At 37.7% G+C, this 16,220-nt stretch overlaps 2 protein-coding genes across 3 annotated transcripts in view; one reads left to right on the forward strand and one right to left on the reverse strand.

Annotated features, from left to right (window-relative positions):
* Positions 1-16,220, forward strand: part of Octalpha2R (alpha2-adrenergic-like octopamine receptor) — a 106,892-nt gene that overhangs the window by 31,645 nt on the left and 59,027 nt on the right. The window lies entirely within an intron of this gene.
* Positions 10,045-16,220, reverse strand: part of LOC138127315 (zinc finger protein 335-like) — a 94,888-nt gene continuing 88,712 nt past the window's right edge. The window contains exon 2 of the transcript XR_011158186.1: positions 10,045-10,347. The gene's annotated coding sequence lies outside the window, so the exon portion shown is untranslated. The remainder of the gene's footprint in view (positions 10,348-16,220) is intronic.

Raw genomic sequence — 16,220 nt, forward strand, 5'->3', positions numbered from 1 at the left:
TATTTTATGTCTAACAAGCTTTCACCCAATTAAGCGAAATGTCCCGAGAATGCAAACGACCTAATATTTGTAAAAGGATAGGTGTGCATTTAGACGTATTGGCATCATGATGAATTATGATAGATATGACAGATTCTAAAAATAGCGTTGCCTTGATTATACATATGTAGAAGGTATAGGTGATTTAGTTAAAGATATTGCTACTAAAAGATTCTAATTTGGAACCGCTAAACTGTGGCGTCATGAAATTAATTTTGCTTAAAAGCCATGAATGCTCGATATTTTTGTGTAATAAATTATGCAGAAAGCGAATAAGCACGAGAGACTGTTCATAATCGGTAACGCAATAACCTCCACCAGAAATGAATGAAAGAAATATTGAGAAATTACGTGGGCCTGGTCCCACATAGACGCGTGGAATGGAAAATAACGCTCAAATCTTGAATAACAGTTTGACTAGTAACAATGCATCAAGTGGAACACAAATAAAGAACACATTAAAGACACGGTAAATAAAGCTTTCAACTTGTGAATACATTTTTTTAGACAATGACGTATTGCAGTTGACAAAACAACAAATATCAGAGATAAATACTAAATAAAACAAGAGAGGACCTAGGTTGGTGCCCTGAGGAACAACGGAAGTTAAAATGAATAAAACAAAAAACAAAAACAAAATCTGATACCATGCGTAAGACAGAGAAGACAATGATTATATCTTTTTAAAAACCTCCAAACAATCCAGAAAGTTTTCTAAAAATCTATAATTTCCCTCCACCACCCGGCGGCACGGCAATCTTGGCGGAGTACATACACTATTACGGATATTACTATCAAGTAATAGTGCAGTGCTAATCAACATAATTACCGGCGTCTCTCCTCCACATTTTGACTTTGTTGTGTTTTATTATGTTCTATGTCAATGTTAAGGAACTTCCTCATGATATGACATGAGTATAATAATATACCTTTTTGAATTTCAACTACCAATGTGTTCCCTAAATCTAGAATTTTTAAATTTTTAAAAAGAGATTGCGGTACTATTCCCGTTGCTGAAATTATAAGTGGTAAAATCGAATTTTTTTCTAAACACCAAAGATTTCTCATAGCATTGGAGAGCTCTAAATATTTATTAATTTTTGTGCGATATGTCTGTGTTATATTGTGTGCTTTTGTTGTTTATTTAAAATAATAATGTCTGGTCTGTTATGCTTAATGTGAATGCCAGTTAAAACTGTTCGATCAAAATATAATTTGTAATTGTCATTTTCCAAACAACTTTCTGGTTTATAACTATAATGTGGTTGTGTATCCTTTAATAAATTCCTGTGTATAATGTTAGCGAATATATCATGACGTTTCTTATATTCGCTTTAAGCCAAAACGGTGTAAGAAGAAATGATGTGTTCAATGGTTTCCCCTTCAGTTCCGCAAATCCTACTTTATCAATGATCGATTGCAAACCGCATATGTGTTTTTTATAATTTCTTGTATTTATAACACGATCTTGTATTGCAAATATAGAACCCTCCGTCTCAGGGTGAATATTTGATTTCTTAAGCCATGCATGAGAAGCCTGAATATTAATTGCTGGTTGTTCCAGTTCTTTAAGGTATCTCCCATGTAAAGACTTCAGTTTTATCTTTGTTATAGTGTCAGGTATATTTGGTTCAACAATATCTGAAATTATATTATCACTTAAATTTAAAGGTGTGTAACCTTTATCGGCTGAAACCAAAGCATTAAAAAAGGTGATATCACGAGCTCTATTGAGGAAATAATTTTTTAGTGAAGCAATTTGATTGTGTTGTAGTATTTCTAGATTTGAAAAACTCCTACCACCGTTTTCGCGTGGTAAATTAAATCTTTCAATAGCAAATTTAGGGTGATGTTTACTAAATTTGGTAAAAGAACTGTGGTTTTAATGTTTATATTCTATAAATTCGTTTTGGACCATTTTATAACACCAAAAGAATACGTCAGCAATGGAACAGCACATGTATTAACTGCTTTCATTAAATTATTACCGTTTAATTTTGATTTCAAGAGATTTAATTCTTAAATAAAATAACTTTTCAAAATTTTCTTTTATAATTTATGTCGGCGCCACTCGTGGAAAAGATTTATTTTGTTATTTTAATGCTTTGGCTGTACTCCTTATACCAAATAGAGTTATTTTTAGAAACATGTTATCACTGTTCTTAAGAACGCGTCAGCGGGGCAACCCCTGACGAACGGAACGTTCGTGTGTGACGCGAGGGTAGTACCAGAATAACTGGAGAGTGGAGCGTTAGGTACACGCGCGCGGACCGTTACGTTCTTTATTCCCTTTATTTATAACAAATATCAAATAATAATGTCTTGGCGGCTAAGACCTCATCCTGTTATTCTGACATCAGAAGTGGGATTTGCCCCCGTCAAAGTGGCGTGTGGACAATACTGCGAGTAACGCGGAAAGTGACAAGTCCGTGCGTAAAGGATTCTCAGGTGAAGGTTCGTCCAGAGCAGACACCAAAAGTATCTGTACACTGTTGCAATGGAGACTCGGTAAAGGCGCGACGCTATTTCCTTCCGGTCATCACACCGAATTGAAGCGTCGAGCTTTGTCGCCGTCTTCCAACAAGCCCAACAACGAAAAACGGGTCCACCTCCCTGAGAAATGCCATTTTTGTGGACGAATTTGCACAACGGTCTGCGAGGAAAAAGCGTGCTGGTGCCTAAACGCCTACCTGTTACAAATTGTCCCTCAAAGTCGAAACGGGAGCAAGTGGTGGAGAGGCACGTGAACGTTTGCGAAAAACAATCGATACATATTTGGAGAAAACTTAAATCTGGTGAGACCTTTCCTTTTTCTTTTTAACATGGGTTCAAATTGCTCTTTAATGAAAGACAATATTTCACGTTATTTGAATGGCAAGCAGTTTAACAACATGACCTCACTGATAGGGATTGGTCGTGATGGCTCTTCTTTTTGTGATAGCCAAATTTTAACCGTGGTTGAAATTTAAGACATATTTATTGAAAAATTCGTTCTATGTGGTACCTGATGATTTCATGTCTTCCGTGGACATTGTAACTGGCAGAGATTTAATAGCACACAACATTAACGTTTAACTAAATTCCACCGGTTTAATTGTTATCTCGAGAGTCAAAATTTATTGAAACTCTGAAGTGTTTTCTGGAATTGATTGGAGCCGTCAAAGTGGAGACCCAAGACGACCCAGCCGCGTGACCTTGTATTAATTACCTCGCCTTTTTGTCTCGTTTTGTTTATGTCACGGGGCGTGAGGGATGTGAAGGAATCTAGCATCTGGCTTTAGTTTAGAATCAATGACATGTTAACTTAAGAGAGTACCTCTCCTCATTTACGATGGAATTGTTTCCGGCTTTTGTTGGTATTTTGATGAATCTTACAATTGCTATTTTAAATGAATCTTACATAAGTAAACATCAAGATAATTTTGTTATTGTTGTACCGTCAGGAAGGGTAACCGGTACTCTTGAAAGTTGAAATCCGTTTAAAAGAGTGATAAATTCGTTTATCGGAGACCATACTGACTAGCTACAACTGAGCGCGAAATTGTTAGAAAACGCCCATCCAACTCTGTCAATTTCTTGGTTTTAGCTCCTACTTCGTTCAGTCAATTTATTCGAAATTTTTCCGTGGTGGCTGAACCGTCGTAAATGCCGTGAAACATTTTCGACACTTCCTGGTCGGAGGACGCTTGACGGTAGTGACCGATTATAAACTGCAATTCTTTCAAAGCAGCACGTACAAAGTAGGTATGACCTAACTCCTCGAGCACAGGGCTGGTAGACTTTTCTGCAAGCTTTTGATTTTGATATTCGTTATGGCGAAGAAAAACACATGAAATATGCCGTCTTCTTTTCTCGAAATCCACCACTTAACACGGCGCCCTTAAAAAAAAACAACCATAAAAACATTCAAATCGTTGATTTACAGGCGGACTAGTTAGCACAACAACGAGGTGATGAGGTTTTAAAAATAATCGCCGCCCTTAAAGCGAATGAACTTGACCCAGATTTAACTAAGACGTATGTTTAGGGCCAATACTCTTTTCGAAGAATTCAACGCGGCCATCGCACACGCTTTTTACCGGTTGTTCCCCAAGCAGGGACTTGGTCGATAATAAATCACATGTAGATACACACTAATTTGAAACACCTAGTTAAAAAAAAATAAATAAAAATTTGGATAAATTGTATGTCCTGTACTGGTTTCTCAAAATGTCGCGAACAGTTCGCAAATTTGTTGATAAATGCCTGATTTGCAAATTTTCGAAAAATCACACGGGAAAAACTCAAATGCAAATGCTTCCTATCCTCAAAGTTTCTCGACACTGGCATACAGTTCAAATCGATATTTTCGGCAAATTTTTATAGATGTTGAAAAATGTAACAATTATTAAAGTTTGTGGAAGACGACGGTTATAATTTCGTTAGTCACGCTTGCCGGCGGATCTGGAGCAGCCCTTTCCGTTTTCCATAAAAGTTAAAAATAGTCGAAATATTATTTTACGAGAATTAAGAAAGGGGATGTATAAATGAGATTTAATTAATTTTTAAACACTCTTGTTTTGACCTAAGATCAAGATCTAGTAACGTCTACTGATTTCCGAGAGAGATGAAGTAGAATTAAGAAGGTCTTTGTTTAATTTTTGGAGAATTCTGACAAATTGATGTGTTCGATTGTAACAGCTATTATAAAATTAACACGCAAAAGTGACCTTAAAGATATGAATTTGTTTATCTATTCGGCGCCCCATATCGTATCATTAGCGATCAAGGCAACTGCTTCACAAGAGTGAACTTAACATTTTTTGTTCTAATTCTGAAATTCATCTGCACTTCATCGCACACTGTGCAAACCGGTCCAATGGTCAGGTTAAACGTCAAAACGAAACCCTAAAAGCGACTTTGACCGCTATGGAAATCGAAAGCGAACAAAATTAGCAAGATAACTTAGGTGAAAAGTACAATTATCGTTGAATACTACTACACATCGAGTGATAGGTTTCAGTACCCCTGAAATTTTATTTGGCACACCTATCCGTTCGTTAGACTTGCAGAAGAAGAGAGGATAACTTCCCTGTATCAGAAATTCGTCGCATTGCAGCAAAGCGTCCCACAGTGACGCCCTTCGGAAGAATGTAAGAAAGGCCACTATACTTAAGCCTTTTCGCGTAGGTGATTTTATCTTTTATCCAATGAACGGATGATTTTTAAGTTTGACCTTAAGTTTCGTGGACTGTTCAAAATTGTCAAGGTTTTAGAAAATGCTCGTTATGGAAGCACACGATCACCATATTCGTGTTCCTGAGGGCCAAGGAAAAGTTTCGCTCTTGCTAGCCGTGTCGGCGGGAACTAATGATAAATGAACATCAGGTAAAAGCCTTTTTTTGTTTTTTTTGAGCAGTATTGTGTCGATCCTGGCTGAGGTCAGATGAATATTGTGTCGATCCTGGCTGAGGTCAGATGAATATTGTGTCGATCCTGGCTGCGGTCAGATGAATATTGTGTCGATCCTGGCTGTGGTCCAGATGAATATTGTGTCGATCCTGGCTGAGGTCAGATGAATATTGTGTCGATCCTGGCTGAGGTCAGATGAATATTGTGTCGATCCTGGCTGAGGTCAGATGAATATTGTGTCGATCCTGGCTGCGGTCAGATGAATATTGTGTCGATCCTGGCTGTGGTCCAGATGAATATTGTGTCGATCCTGGCTGAGGTCAGATGAATATTGTGTCGATCCTGGCTGAGGTCAGATGAATATTGTGTCGATCCTGGCTGCGGTCAGATGAATATTGTGTCGATCCTGGCTGTGGTCCAGATGAATATTGTGTCGATCCTGGCTGAGGTCAGATGAATATTGTGTCGATCCTGGCTGAGGTCAGATGAATATTGTGTCGATCCTGGCTGCGGTCAGATGAATATTGTGTCGATCCTGGCTGTGGTCCAGATGAATATTGTGTCGATCCTGGCTGAGGTCAGATGAATATTGAGTCGATCCTGGACGCGGTCCAGATGAATGTTGAGTCGATCCTGGACGCGGTCCAGATGAATGTTGAGTCGATCCTGGACGCGGTTCAGATGAATATTGAGTCAATCCTGGGTTAGCCCCAGATGAGTTATGTGTACCAATAACTGTTTATTACGTTGATCCTGAACCAGGTCCAGATGAGCCTGCTTATTGAGTATTGTCGATCCTGCTTTAACGCCAGATGAGTCATGCCACCGCGCGTTGTGTTTAGTCGAGAAATGTTAGATTGTCAGGAAAGGCCGAACGTGTCTAATAGATACAATTTGCTGTAGTTACAGTTACCTTTCCATAAGGATGCCCGAGGACGGGCGTAATGTCAGAATGGCCGTGTCGGCGCCACTCGTGGAAAAGATTTATTTTGTTATTTTAATGCTTTGGCTGTACTCCTTATACCAAATAGAGTTATTTTTAGAAACATGTTATCACTGTTCTTAAGAACGCGTCAGCGGGGCAACCCCTGACGAACGGAACGTTCGTGTGTGACGCGAGGGTAGTACCAGAATAACTGGAGAGTGGAGCGTTAGGTACACGCGCGCGGACCGTTACGTTCTTTATTCCCTTTATTTATAACAAATATCAAATAATAATGTCTTGGCGGCTAAGACCTCATCCTGTTATTCTGACATTTATTATTACATATTACTACGGGGTGATCAAGGACTGTTTAAGTTGGTAACACTGGATCGTATTTTAAATCGTATAACAGGAGTAACTTCCGGTTGTTGGTGACTTGTCGTTGTTAATGCTATACCTATATCAGATATTTGTCAAATAAACCAATAAAGCATATCCAGTTGCAGTGTTATAAATAACCGAATTAAAAAATTTTCTTAATTGTACTGCCAACTTAAACAGTCCTTCTTGATCACCCGGTATTATTCTTTGTCGCCACCCAACGCGCGAGTAAATGCAATATACAGTAAAGGGTATTTTTCTATAAATTTGACGTCGAAGTTGGCGTTGAATGAACCACTTGTCTGAAAAACCCAAACAACGCAGAAAGTGAGGTTAGATTTAAACAGCTGATCAGATTTGTAATTTGGTGGTGCGTTCACAATCGACTCTTCAAGGCCAACTTCGCCGCCAAATTAAAAAAACCCGTTATAATGCTCAAAGATTTTTGTTCTTTGTTCATAAATTGAAAAGAGAAGTTGTGTTGATCAAATTAAATAATATTTGCACGAACATTACAATTACAATGTTTCAGGAAGAAGTTGAGAACAGCTAAAACGTAAGTGAGACAAAACAAAGACAGCAAAAGTATTATTTAAAATGTTCAAACTCTAATTGAATATAAAACATCTTGAACTGGAAACGTTGAAAGCTTTACCAGATATAAGGTTTGTTAGAAGATGCAAACTGTGAAACTAGTGCAGTAGAGTCACTCAAGACTCTAGAACCAACACGATTTAGTGTTTTGTTGAATAATGGTTTTAATACGTTCATTTGGCGTGTGTTTGTTGATCGTGACAATATAATAGAAAGTAATGTTTCCCTTTTACATCGAACAAATTCAGCGGTGGTTAAAAATAAAATAGAAATGTCAGAATTCATAGAACGTGACGCAGCAAGTTTCGAAAATGTTAATTGTCTGCTCAATCTATATTATACTTTTGCCGCGGGGAAGTTTATCTATCTCTCTATCTATATTGTCGGTATAAAATGAGTAAGGTCTTTTTTATAGAAATAGAACTTGTGGGATTTGTTCCGGGATGAATTGGGCGTAGATTGTGATTTATATGAATATCCAAAGAGTGATTTTATCTCTGAAAAGTCGAATTGGACCCAGCGCGCTCCGTCCGGATCCGGCGGCAAATTGTGGATTTTGGAAAGGTATTTAAGGTTGGCGCGATTGCCAGTCCAAAATGGCAGTTTTATGGATTGGCCGATGTTTAAATGATCCTCCCGAGCGCCGACTAATTACTTTCCTATTGAAAAAGTTAGTATGAAACCCGGCATGAAAAACGATGAGAACTCGAACGAGGGGAAACTTACACAGACGCAATCCCCAGGGTTGCCCACCTACAAACCTGCCTGTCACGCTTTTAAGGTCATTTACATCCCGGTTCTCTCTCTTTTCCTTAAACTTTTGTCTCTGGCGAGGCCTACGCCTTTCAGCCGCGTCCGTCTGGGGAGCGCTTCTTTTTTTCATGCGTTCTCTTAGTGCTCCCTCAGGTATTGCGGATATCGCCTAATTTCCACCGAGCCTCTTCATATTTGTCGTGAACGGGGATCCCCGCCGAATTACATTCCTCTCCGCCAGAAAAGAAACGCTTAAACGTTACAACGAATCGTGGAAATCTGGAGCGAGCCCGGAGACTCCGGTATAAATAGAGTGGCGCGTCACACCATCCCGGACTCGGGCACGGCCGCCCCGGAATGTGGATATTAAAATTCCTCGGCAGTCGCTCGCCAGAGCCGTCTGTATAGGCTTCGAGGACTAAATGATTTTTAGGAGGATTCGTGAATTATTGCCCGATATATAAGAGAGTTGAAGGAATACAAAACGGCCGCAGGACCTGCACTACACGAAAGCCGTCGCGGATAATTGCGAAGGAAAGGTCGCGGGGCACAATTAGACGAGGCGAGACACCTCACGGGGGCGACACGATCGGTTGGGGTGCAAGTGAGCGTCGCGCGTTGTTCCTAGTTAATAGTGCGTGACTGTCTTTATCATTCACCCGGACCGCAAACCGGAATCGTACATTTCATATTCTATCCGGTTGCTCGGTTTATCGCTCGTGCAATTATCTTTATTGAATAATTCAGTTGCAGAACGCCGATAACGGTCGGGAGCTTCTTGCTGTTATCGCACCGATTAGCCGTGCCAGCCGGGAAAGGTAACCAAATTCGTTTCGTCTGTTGTAGAAATCAAATCGAACAATACCCGAGACAGATAAATCTGCTGGAATTAAAAATTGCTCCAGCTTTCCCGGCGCATCCACCATTTTCGCTGCTGAAATTTCCGAAACTGTAATCCGTTTTATGAAAGGTGTCGACGACTCCATCTGCTTTTCTACAAAAATTCTCCTGGCACATCCACCATTTTCGATACTTACTGAATTTTTCGAGAATATTGCCATCCGTTTTTAAATATTATTTTAATGCCATCTGCCTCTGAAATGAAATTTTTAAATAAAGAATTACAAATTATCCCGGCGTTGCACATCCACCACTCATCTGTTACACTTTGTAACGTCAGCTTTTTACTTTGAAATATGATGCACCGACCTCGTTACAAGTAAATTATTTGTAAAAATGTTTGTTTTTATTATGTGCTGTTGGATTTTCAACAAAAAATAATATTATCCTGCAGAATGTTTTAACTAGATCATACAATTGTAAAAAGGAAAATAACAACAACAAATTTAATAAAACAGTAATTTTTTCTCCATTGATTTTACAGTAACGAAGTATATTACTTTATTTTTTGAAGAATCGCTTTGCTTCATTTAAAACAAATTTTAATTAAGCAACCATACATGTTTATTGTATTCATGTTTGTTTAACAGTAATTAAATTACATCTTCGACAATACTAACATGCACGGATTTGTGTTTTGAAATTGTTAACCTTAATTAATAGATTTTTTTATACATTCTTGTTTTTGTGGGATAACTGTATACGAACGTTAAATAACCGTGGTCGGTTTTATTTGTTTAAAAATATAATAAGCCCTTTGTTCCTACACATTTTAGAAAACAAATGCACTTATGTTTTATATTTTTGATCCTTCATATGTCGGATGTTCATTTAAAAAAAATCCGGTCAAAGTTGGTATTGAAGAGCCGATTGTGAACGTACGTGGATTACGGATCACGGATCAACTGTTTAAATTTTACGATTTTACACAAATGGTGCGTTCACAATCGACTCTTCAACACCAACTTTGACTGGAAATTTAAATGAACACCCGGTACTTACGTGCAGTTTACGAAATTGAGCGCTTGTTGTATTTTACCTAGCTAGTATTACCAAGTCAATCAAATCAAAAAACATGTATTTCCAGTTTGTTTGTATTACATGTCATCGTATAGTTACTATTTTATAGTATTAAGGCGCCGCTGAGGCTTAGGGTCTTTTCAGCGCGGGGAGAGTTACAGAGTTGTTGGCCTACAAAAATGTGTACTTAATTATAAGTTTTCACAACAAAGACAAGACAATTGGGTTTACAAAAAAAAAAGAATACAAAGCAATGTGATTTACGTCGTCGACGGTTTTTCTTCTTCTTCTGGTCCTGATTGTGTGGTGGTACTTGCGTCTCCGGATCTTGTCGATCCTGGTACCTGGAACAGAGAAAAAGAGAAAAAATGAGGGACGGACGTGGAGTAGATGTCCTATGTCCGAAAGAGTCATGACGTTGTCGACGGTGAGCGACTGGTCAAGCGGGAAGCGGGTCGAGTCCGCAAACTCCGGGAGGTCGGTGTAGACTGTTAAGAAGAGGGCTGTTGGGGAGTGTTTAAGCTTACACTTGGGGATTCTCGGAGTATTACCAAGTTAATCAAACCAATGGTGCGTGTACTGGTAATAGAAAAATTCCTACCGACTATGCTCAGAGGTATTAATCAATCTCTGTTGGATGTTTAGAAGAATAAAGATTTAATCTAAAATTATTTGTGAAAACAGGAAAATATTAAAAAAAAAAAAAACAAAAAAAAATATGTATCAAAATGGGATTTGACTGAATTATTGACGTTTTTTTCTTTAATTTTTCTCAAAATAAATAAATAAAATACTGCTATATTCACGTCGTAAAATGAACCATTTGTTGTATTTTACTGTTTTTATTTCTTTATAAAATTTTGCGTAAACAGGCCGCGGTATGTACTGTCTTTTACAAACGTAGGTCGTCTTTTTAGTTCGTATGCTTTGACATTTCTGTTATATGAACATAACTAAAACGAGATGTACAGTCGTTGACCAAAATAAAATAGGACAAAGTGTTACCTTAGACAGTTTCACAATTCAAAGATTTGTGTAGTGTAACTGAGACGTATGTGTCTCAGATTACAACTTGATTTGACTTGACAATTGATTTACAAAAAGTTAGGTTGTGTTTTTTCACTTGTCATCTCGTCACTGTCACTATGTTCAATTGAATGATTGTGAGTTTTTGAAATATTGTCGAATGATGACACTTATTAGAATTGTTTTTTTATTTTTGACACTTTTGTTTCCTAAGAGATGGATTTCGCAAAAATATCGAATTACACAATCGAAATTTACTTTGTCCTATTTTATTTTGGTCAACGACTGTACATTTTTCACTTTTATAACCGGCGAGGTTATTCCGACAATTCTACTTTGTCGGCAGAATTATTTACAAATGGTCGAGCTCATTAGCGTGCTTTTGCACTTTTCGAAAACACAGGTGGGGCTAATGTTTTCTTGGAAACAACACGCTAATGTGCAAACAACAAAACTATTAAAAATGATTTATGAGAATTTATTTCAGCCTCTGGCTTTATCTTTGCTGAAATTGAAATCCTAAAAGGAAATTAAATTCGACCTTATTGCCGCGCCGAAATGCTCGACGGCTCTAGTACTTTACAATTTTTTTTTGGATGATGAATAAGTCCCTGTTTTTTTTTCTTCTTTACATCCACCACTTTCACCAAATACACGAGTAATTAAGCTGGGAGGTTCATTATTCTTCGGCGGAATTTCCAGACGCAATAATATTATCTCGAGGGTTGGGAAGGATGGAGTTATCCGAGTCTCACGGTTCATAATAATTAATATTTAATACCATCTCAGTCTAACATGATCTATATAATGGTAGTAAGACATCCGTTGAAAATCACCCAATTTGCCATTCCGCAGAGTGGAAATGACTAGATGAACAATGCGGGCCCCCACGCCGATTGTATGAAAACCTCTCGGTCCAAATTCCACCAATTTGGCGTAACAAAGCCATTACGAAGGACTAAAACGACAAACACTACGTTACATTTGATAACACTCATATCAATTAATTATGTAATTTACAAATAGGGGTGGCGAACACAAAGGGGAATAAGAACAAAAAGAGTTTGAACAAAAAAACGGACGAGTTGCAGTACAGCTGTTTCGGTGCAAAGGTGGAAAAACGCATTAGACCCCCGGTACATACACCCTCATCGGTTTATAATTCATGTAAACAACTGAGAGCATCCCGGGGGAACACAACATGTTGGACAAATTTTTATTTCCGCTCCGAGACTGTACGTATGAAGTTTTTGAATAAAATATAGCGAAGCATCTGCTTGATTTATACGGGGAATTTGGCTGCACCGGGTGGCGCATCTGTTGAAGGTGTTCCACGTCCAAATTTAGATTTAAAAAGGAGGCCGTATAAATTTGTTAAAACAAATAGTGCTCATCTGTGCGTGTTTATGAAAATTCTCTTGCGATCATGTTGCCTAGACGAATTTTTCTCTTAACTGAAATGTAACGGAATAAATCGGCCAGATTATTCTCCTAAACGAAAGCGATTTGTCAACGTTCCGTTTTAGTCTGGGACTTGTGAGATATTTAAAATGCGATTTGTTTAGCGGGACGATAAGTAAATGAATGTTGAGAAAATATTACACAAATTTTTCAATAATGATTTTAATAAAACACTGACAAAGGCTACACATTATAACACATAAGCAGTCAGAAGAGTGAAGGTTTTTTTTTCCTTTTTATGACCTGATCATTTACAATAACGTTGGTATTCTATAATCTAGGCGGTGGAGAAAGTTCAATCTCAAATTGGCAAAATTAGAGTTCTTTTTATGAATGAATTTATACAGGGTGTCCCAAAAAAAAAAGACGAGTCCATAGCTCCCTTATTTATCGGAGGATTTTAATTATCTATACACCAAATTAAATGGTTGTTAATAGGCTACAAAATGGCCTAATAAATTCAAGTATAGCCCAATGGGCTTCAAGGGTAAACTGTCAAAATATTTTTTTTCAAATGGGATTACATACCTTTTATTAGTAATTCTGATAGAGATTTTAATTCTGAAAACAACAATGTATCACAAGTATAACTTCACATTAAAAAAAATAACACCAACTTTTGAAACAAATGACGAGCATCAAGCGAAACGCTATCAAAATGCACTGCGTTACAGTGTAATAACCAAATTAAGGTAGCTGGAAAAACAAATGATAAATAATAACATGTGGGATTGCGCAGATATGCCGCCAATGTTTAGCGCAAAATGGAACATAGACGATAGTAGCGGTTTTTTACATTTTTTTTTTGTGAATTTTTGGTATTTAAGTGTATATTTGTGATACATTGTTGTTTTCAGAATATAAATCTCTATCAGAATTAGTAGAAAAAAATATGTATTCCCATTTAAAAAAAAAATTTTTGACAGTTTACCCTTGAAGCCCATAGGGCTATACTTGAATTTATTACGCCATTTTGTAGCCTATTAACAACCATTTAATTTGGTGTACAGATAATTAAAATCTTCCGATAAATAACGGAGTTATGGACTCGTCTTCTTTTTTGGGGACACCCTGTATAAAAGACTGCTAATAGTTATTTGTATATCAAGGCCGCCAAATCATTCTTTAACGTACCGAGAGAAAAATTGTCACCGAGGCCACTTACGGCCGAGGCAGCCAATTTCAAGGTGAACACAAAAATTTTTATGCAACCGAAAATTTGTAATTATTATAAAACGAACAAGCAAAATTTAGAAATTTACTTCACTATCAATAAAAATGCATAATATAAATTCAGCTTACGTAACTTAATCCGATCTTGAATAAATGTGATAAGTTAATACGGAATTTGCAATAATAATTATCAAATTGAGTACCTCGTGTTTTCTGTTTTTGAACCTAGAGATGTTCAATAGACGAGATCTTTTCAAATATTGGGGATACAACCTTACTTTGTCATAGATTATTTATTATTCTTCCAGCACGTCCTAGATCAGTTTCCAAATAATTACCTACTCTGAAGTTGATGAACCTTTGAATTTTAACATAATGCTCGAAGTTTCAACATATCAACAATTCACAACATATTTCAACAGAATTTGGTTTCAGTTTTTTTACCAGAAACTCGAATCAAAACACCTTGAAAAAGTCTCGTTAGATTATATCTGTTCTTTGCACTCGACGGCTTAGATCTCTAGTCCTTTACGCATTGTTTGTTATTCATGATGTTAAATCCAAGTTGATAAGCTGGAGTATTGATATTGGAGCTAATTTGGAAATATTTATGTGACCATTTTAGTGGGTGTTTACGTGGGCGTTTAACTCTGGCGAAGGTAACGGTTTTTTCTTTCCCTATGCGAGTATAATGCGCTCGACTGGTTCTACAAATCTGTCAGAACGTGCACTGACAAGTTGAGAACTTATTTCATCCGGTCCTGGTGCACAATTTTCCCAGCTATCTTAAACAACGGTGCAGAACTTGGAGTTGTAAATGACATTTTAAAAATACTTTTCATCAATTTCGGTAGAAACAACTTTTTCCCTGTCTATAGAAACAAATTCGTCTTGTTTCTTTTGTTAATGTATTTTTACGTAACATCTCTTAACATGTCTGGCTTGCATTTCTTCAGAAATGTTGTCTTTAAGTTGCCGGAGCTTCTGGAAATACTCGATTCTTCAAGCAACTCCCAAAGAAATATTTATTGGCCACCTGTATTGAAAACACTGAACTATTTTCTCCGCATGTACAATATTACCAGAAGAGTAATTTGTTAAAAAAATGTCTGCATGTTGAACTGTTGTTTGGAAGAGCGATTGTTCTTTTCGTAACACTCCTTACGTAAAATGCTCGAGCGGAGGAGTAGCGATCAAATTTAGCCGGGCAGAGTGCTTATAAATTCGTCATTTTTTTATGCACCCCTGAAAAATTCCGCGGCACGTTTCGACAAATCCAATTCCGAATATTGCTTAACATTTGTCAGCAGAAACGGAAAACAAAGTAACATTTATTGATGGCGGTCGAGAACGATTCGATCGGACCGAAATTGAAATTGATTGAAATGCAGACAGCTGTCGTGTCTGTATTCCGATTTTTGACGGATCGACGGTGGCGGCTCCGTTTGTTTAGCTCGGCGGACACATTAAATTTTCCGAGAGATTTCCCTTAGCCTTCGCATTGTGGGAAATCTGTTCGCGGCCGACGGTCGGATGTGTACGGCGTACGGAAGGCAAGGACCGTTCAATTTCATCGGGTACTGGAAAAGAGGAAAAAGCAAAGAGAGCCGAGAGCTTGAAAAGGGTTTCCGTCTCCGACACCGCAACGGAGCCATCCAATGCCCACCTTTATATTCCGTGTAAAAGGCTGTTAGCAGCGCGTAATGTGGGTTTTTCTTCTGGATAAGTACAGAAATACCCAAAGGCCGAATCACGGAAACCCTCATTCATTATGTACGATCCCCTAAAAATTATTTATACGGCAGACCTTCGTTCACTATTTATCCGAAGCGCTAACAAAAAGGAAATAAAACGTCCGCCACCGCCGCCACTGGTGCATGTTTCCGCACGCTCAGACGGTCATCGGTGGGTCGAGGGTTGATTTAAATTATAAATCAGGATGTAATCTGTTGCAGTCGAAACGTGAAAGGACACGGTTCCTGGTTTATCGAAAATGAATATGAGAGAACGAGCAACAAGAACGTTCGCTCTTTGCCATGTAGTTTGACACAATAAAATTGCAAACTTTCGCGAATAAATTTTACCCCGGTTCGGTACGGCGGCGGGAAGCTGAACCTCGGAGTTGATAAAACAGGCCAGAGATAGAAAAATTATAATAAAAAGGGAATTGTGCAATAAATTCTCCATACTGCGATCAGTTTGAAACTACGGCAATAAAGTCTCAAATGCATGATTATGGTTCCGGGCAATAAAAACATAAATATTTTAACAGTCGCGGTCGATCGAAATTTTTCAAAATAATGAGTGAAACCACCAGATGTTTCATTTTGTAAAATACACATTGTGATTATTGTTTTTAAATGATCCGTTTATCATACAGCACACGGGACAGAACGAATCCTAAATAACACGTTTCTCGTAATACAGCTCATTTTTTCAACAAAAGGAATTATCCAAGTTTGGACGGAATTTCAGTTATCTTTTCTTACACTTGAAAAGTTCGTAGAAGACTTTTCTCTAATCCTGAAAAAATGTAAGATGTTAAACTAGTTTTGTA

Source organism: Tenebrio molitor, chromosome 3 (assembly GCF_963966145.1).
Source record: "Tenebrio molitor chromosome 3, icTenMoli1.1, whole genome shotgun sequence".
Taxonomy (NCBI): Eukaryota; Metazoa; Arthropoda; class Insecta; order Coleoptera; family Tenebrionidae; genus Tenebrio; species Tenebrio molitor.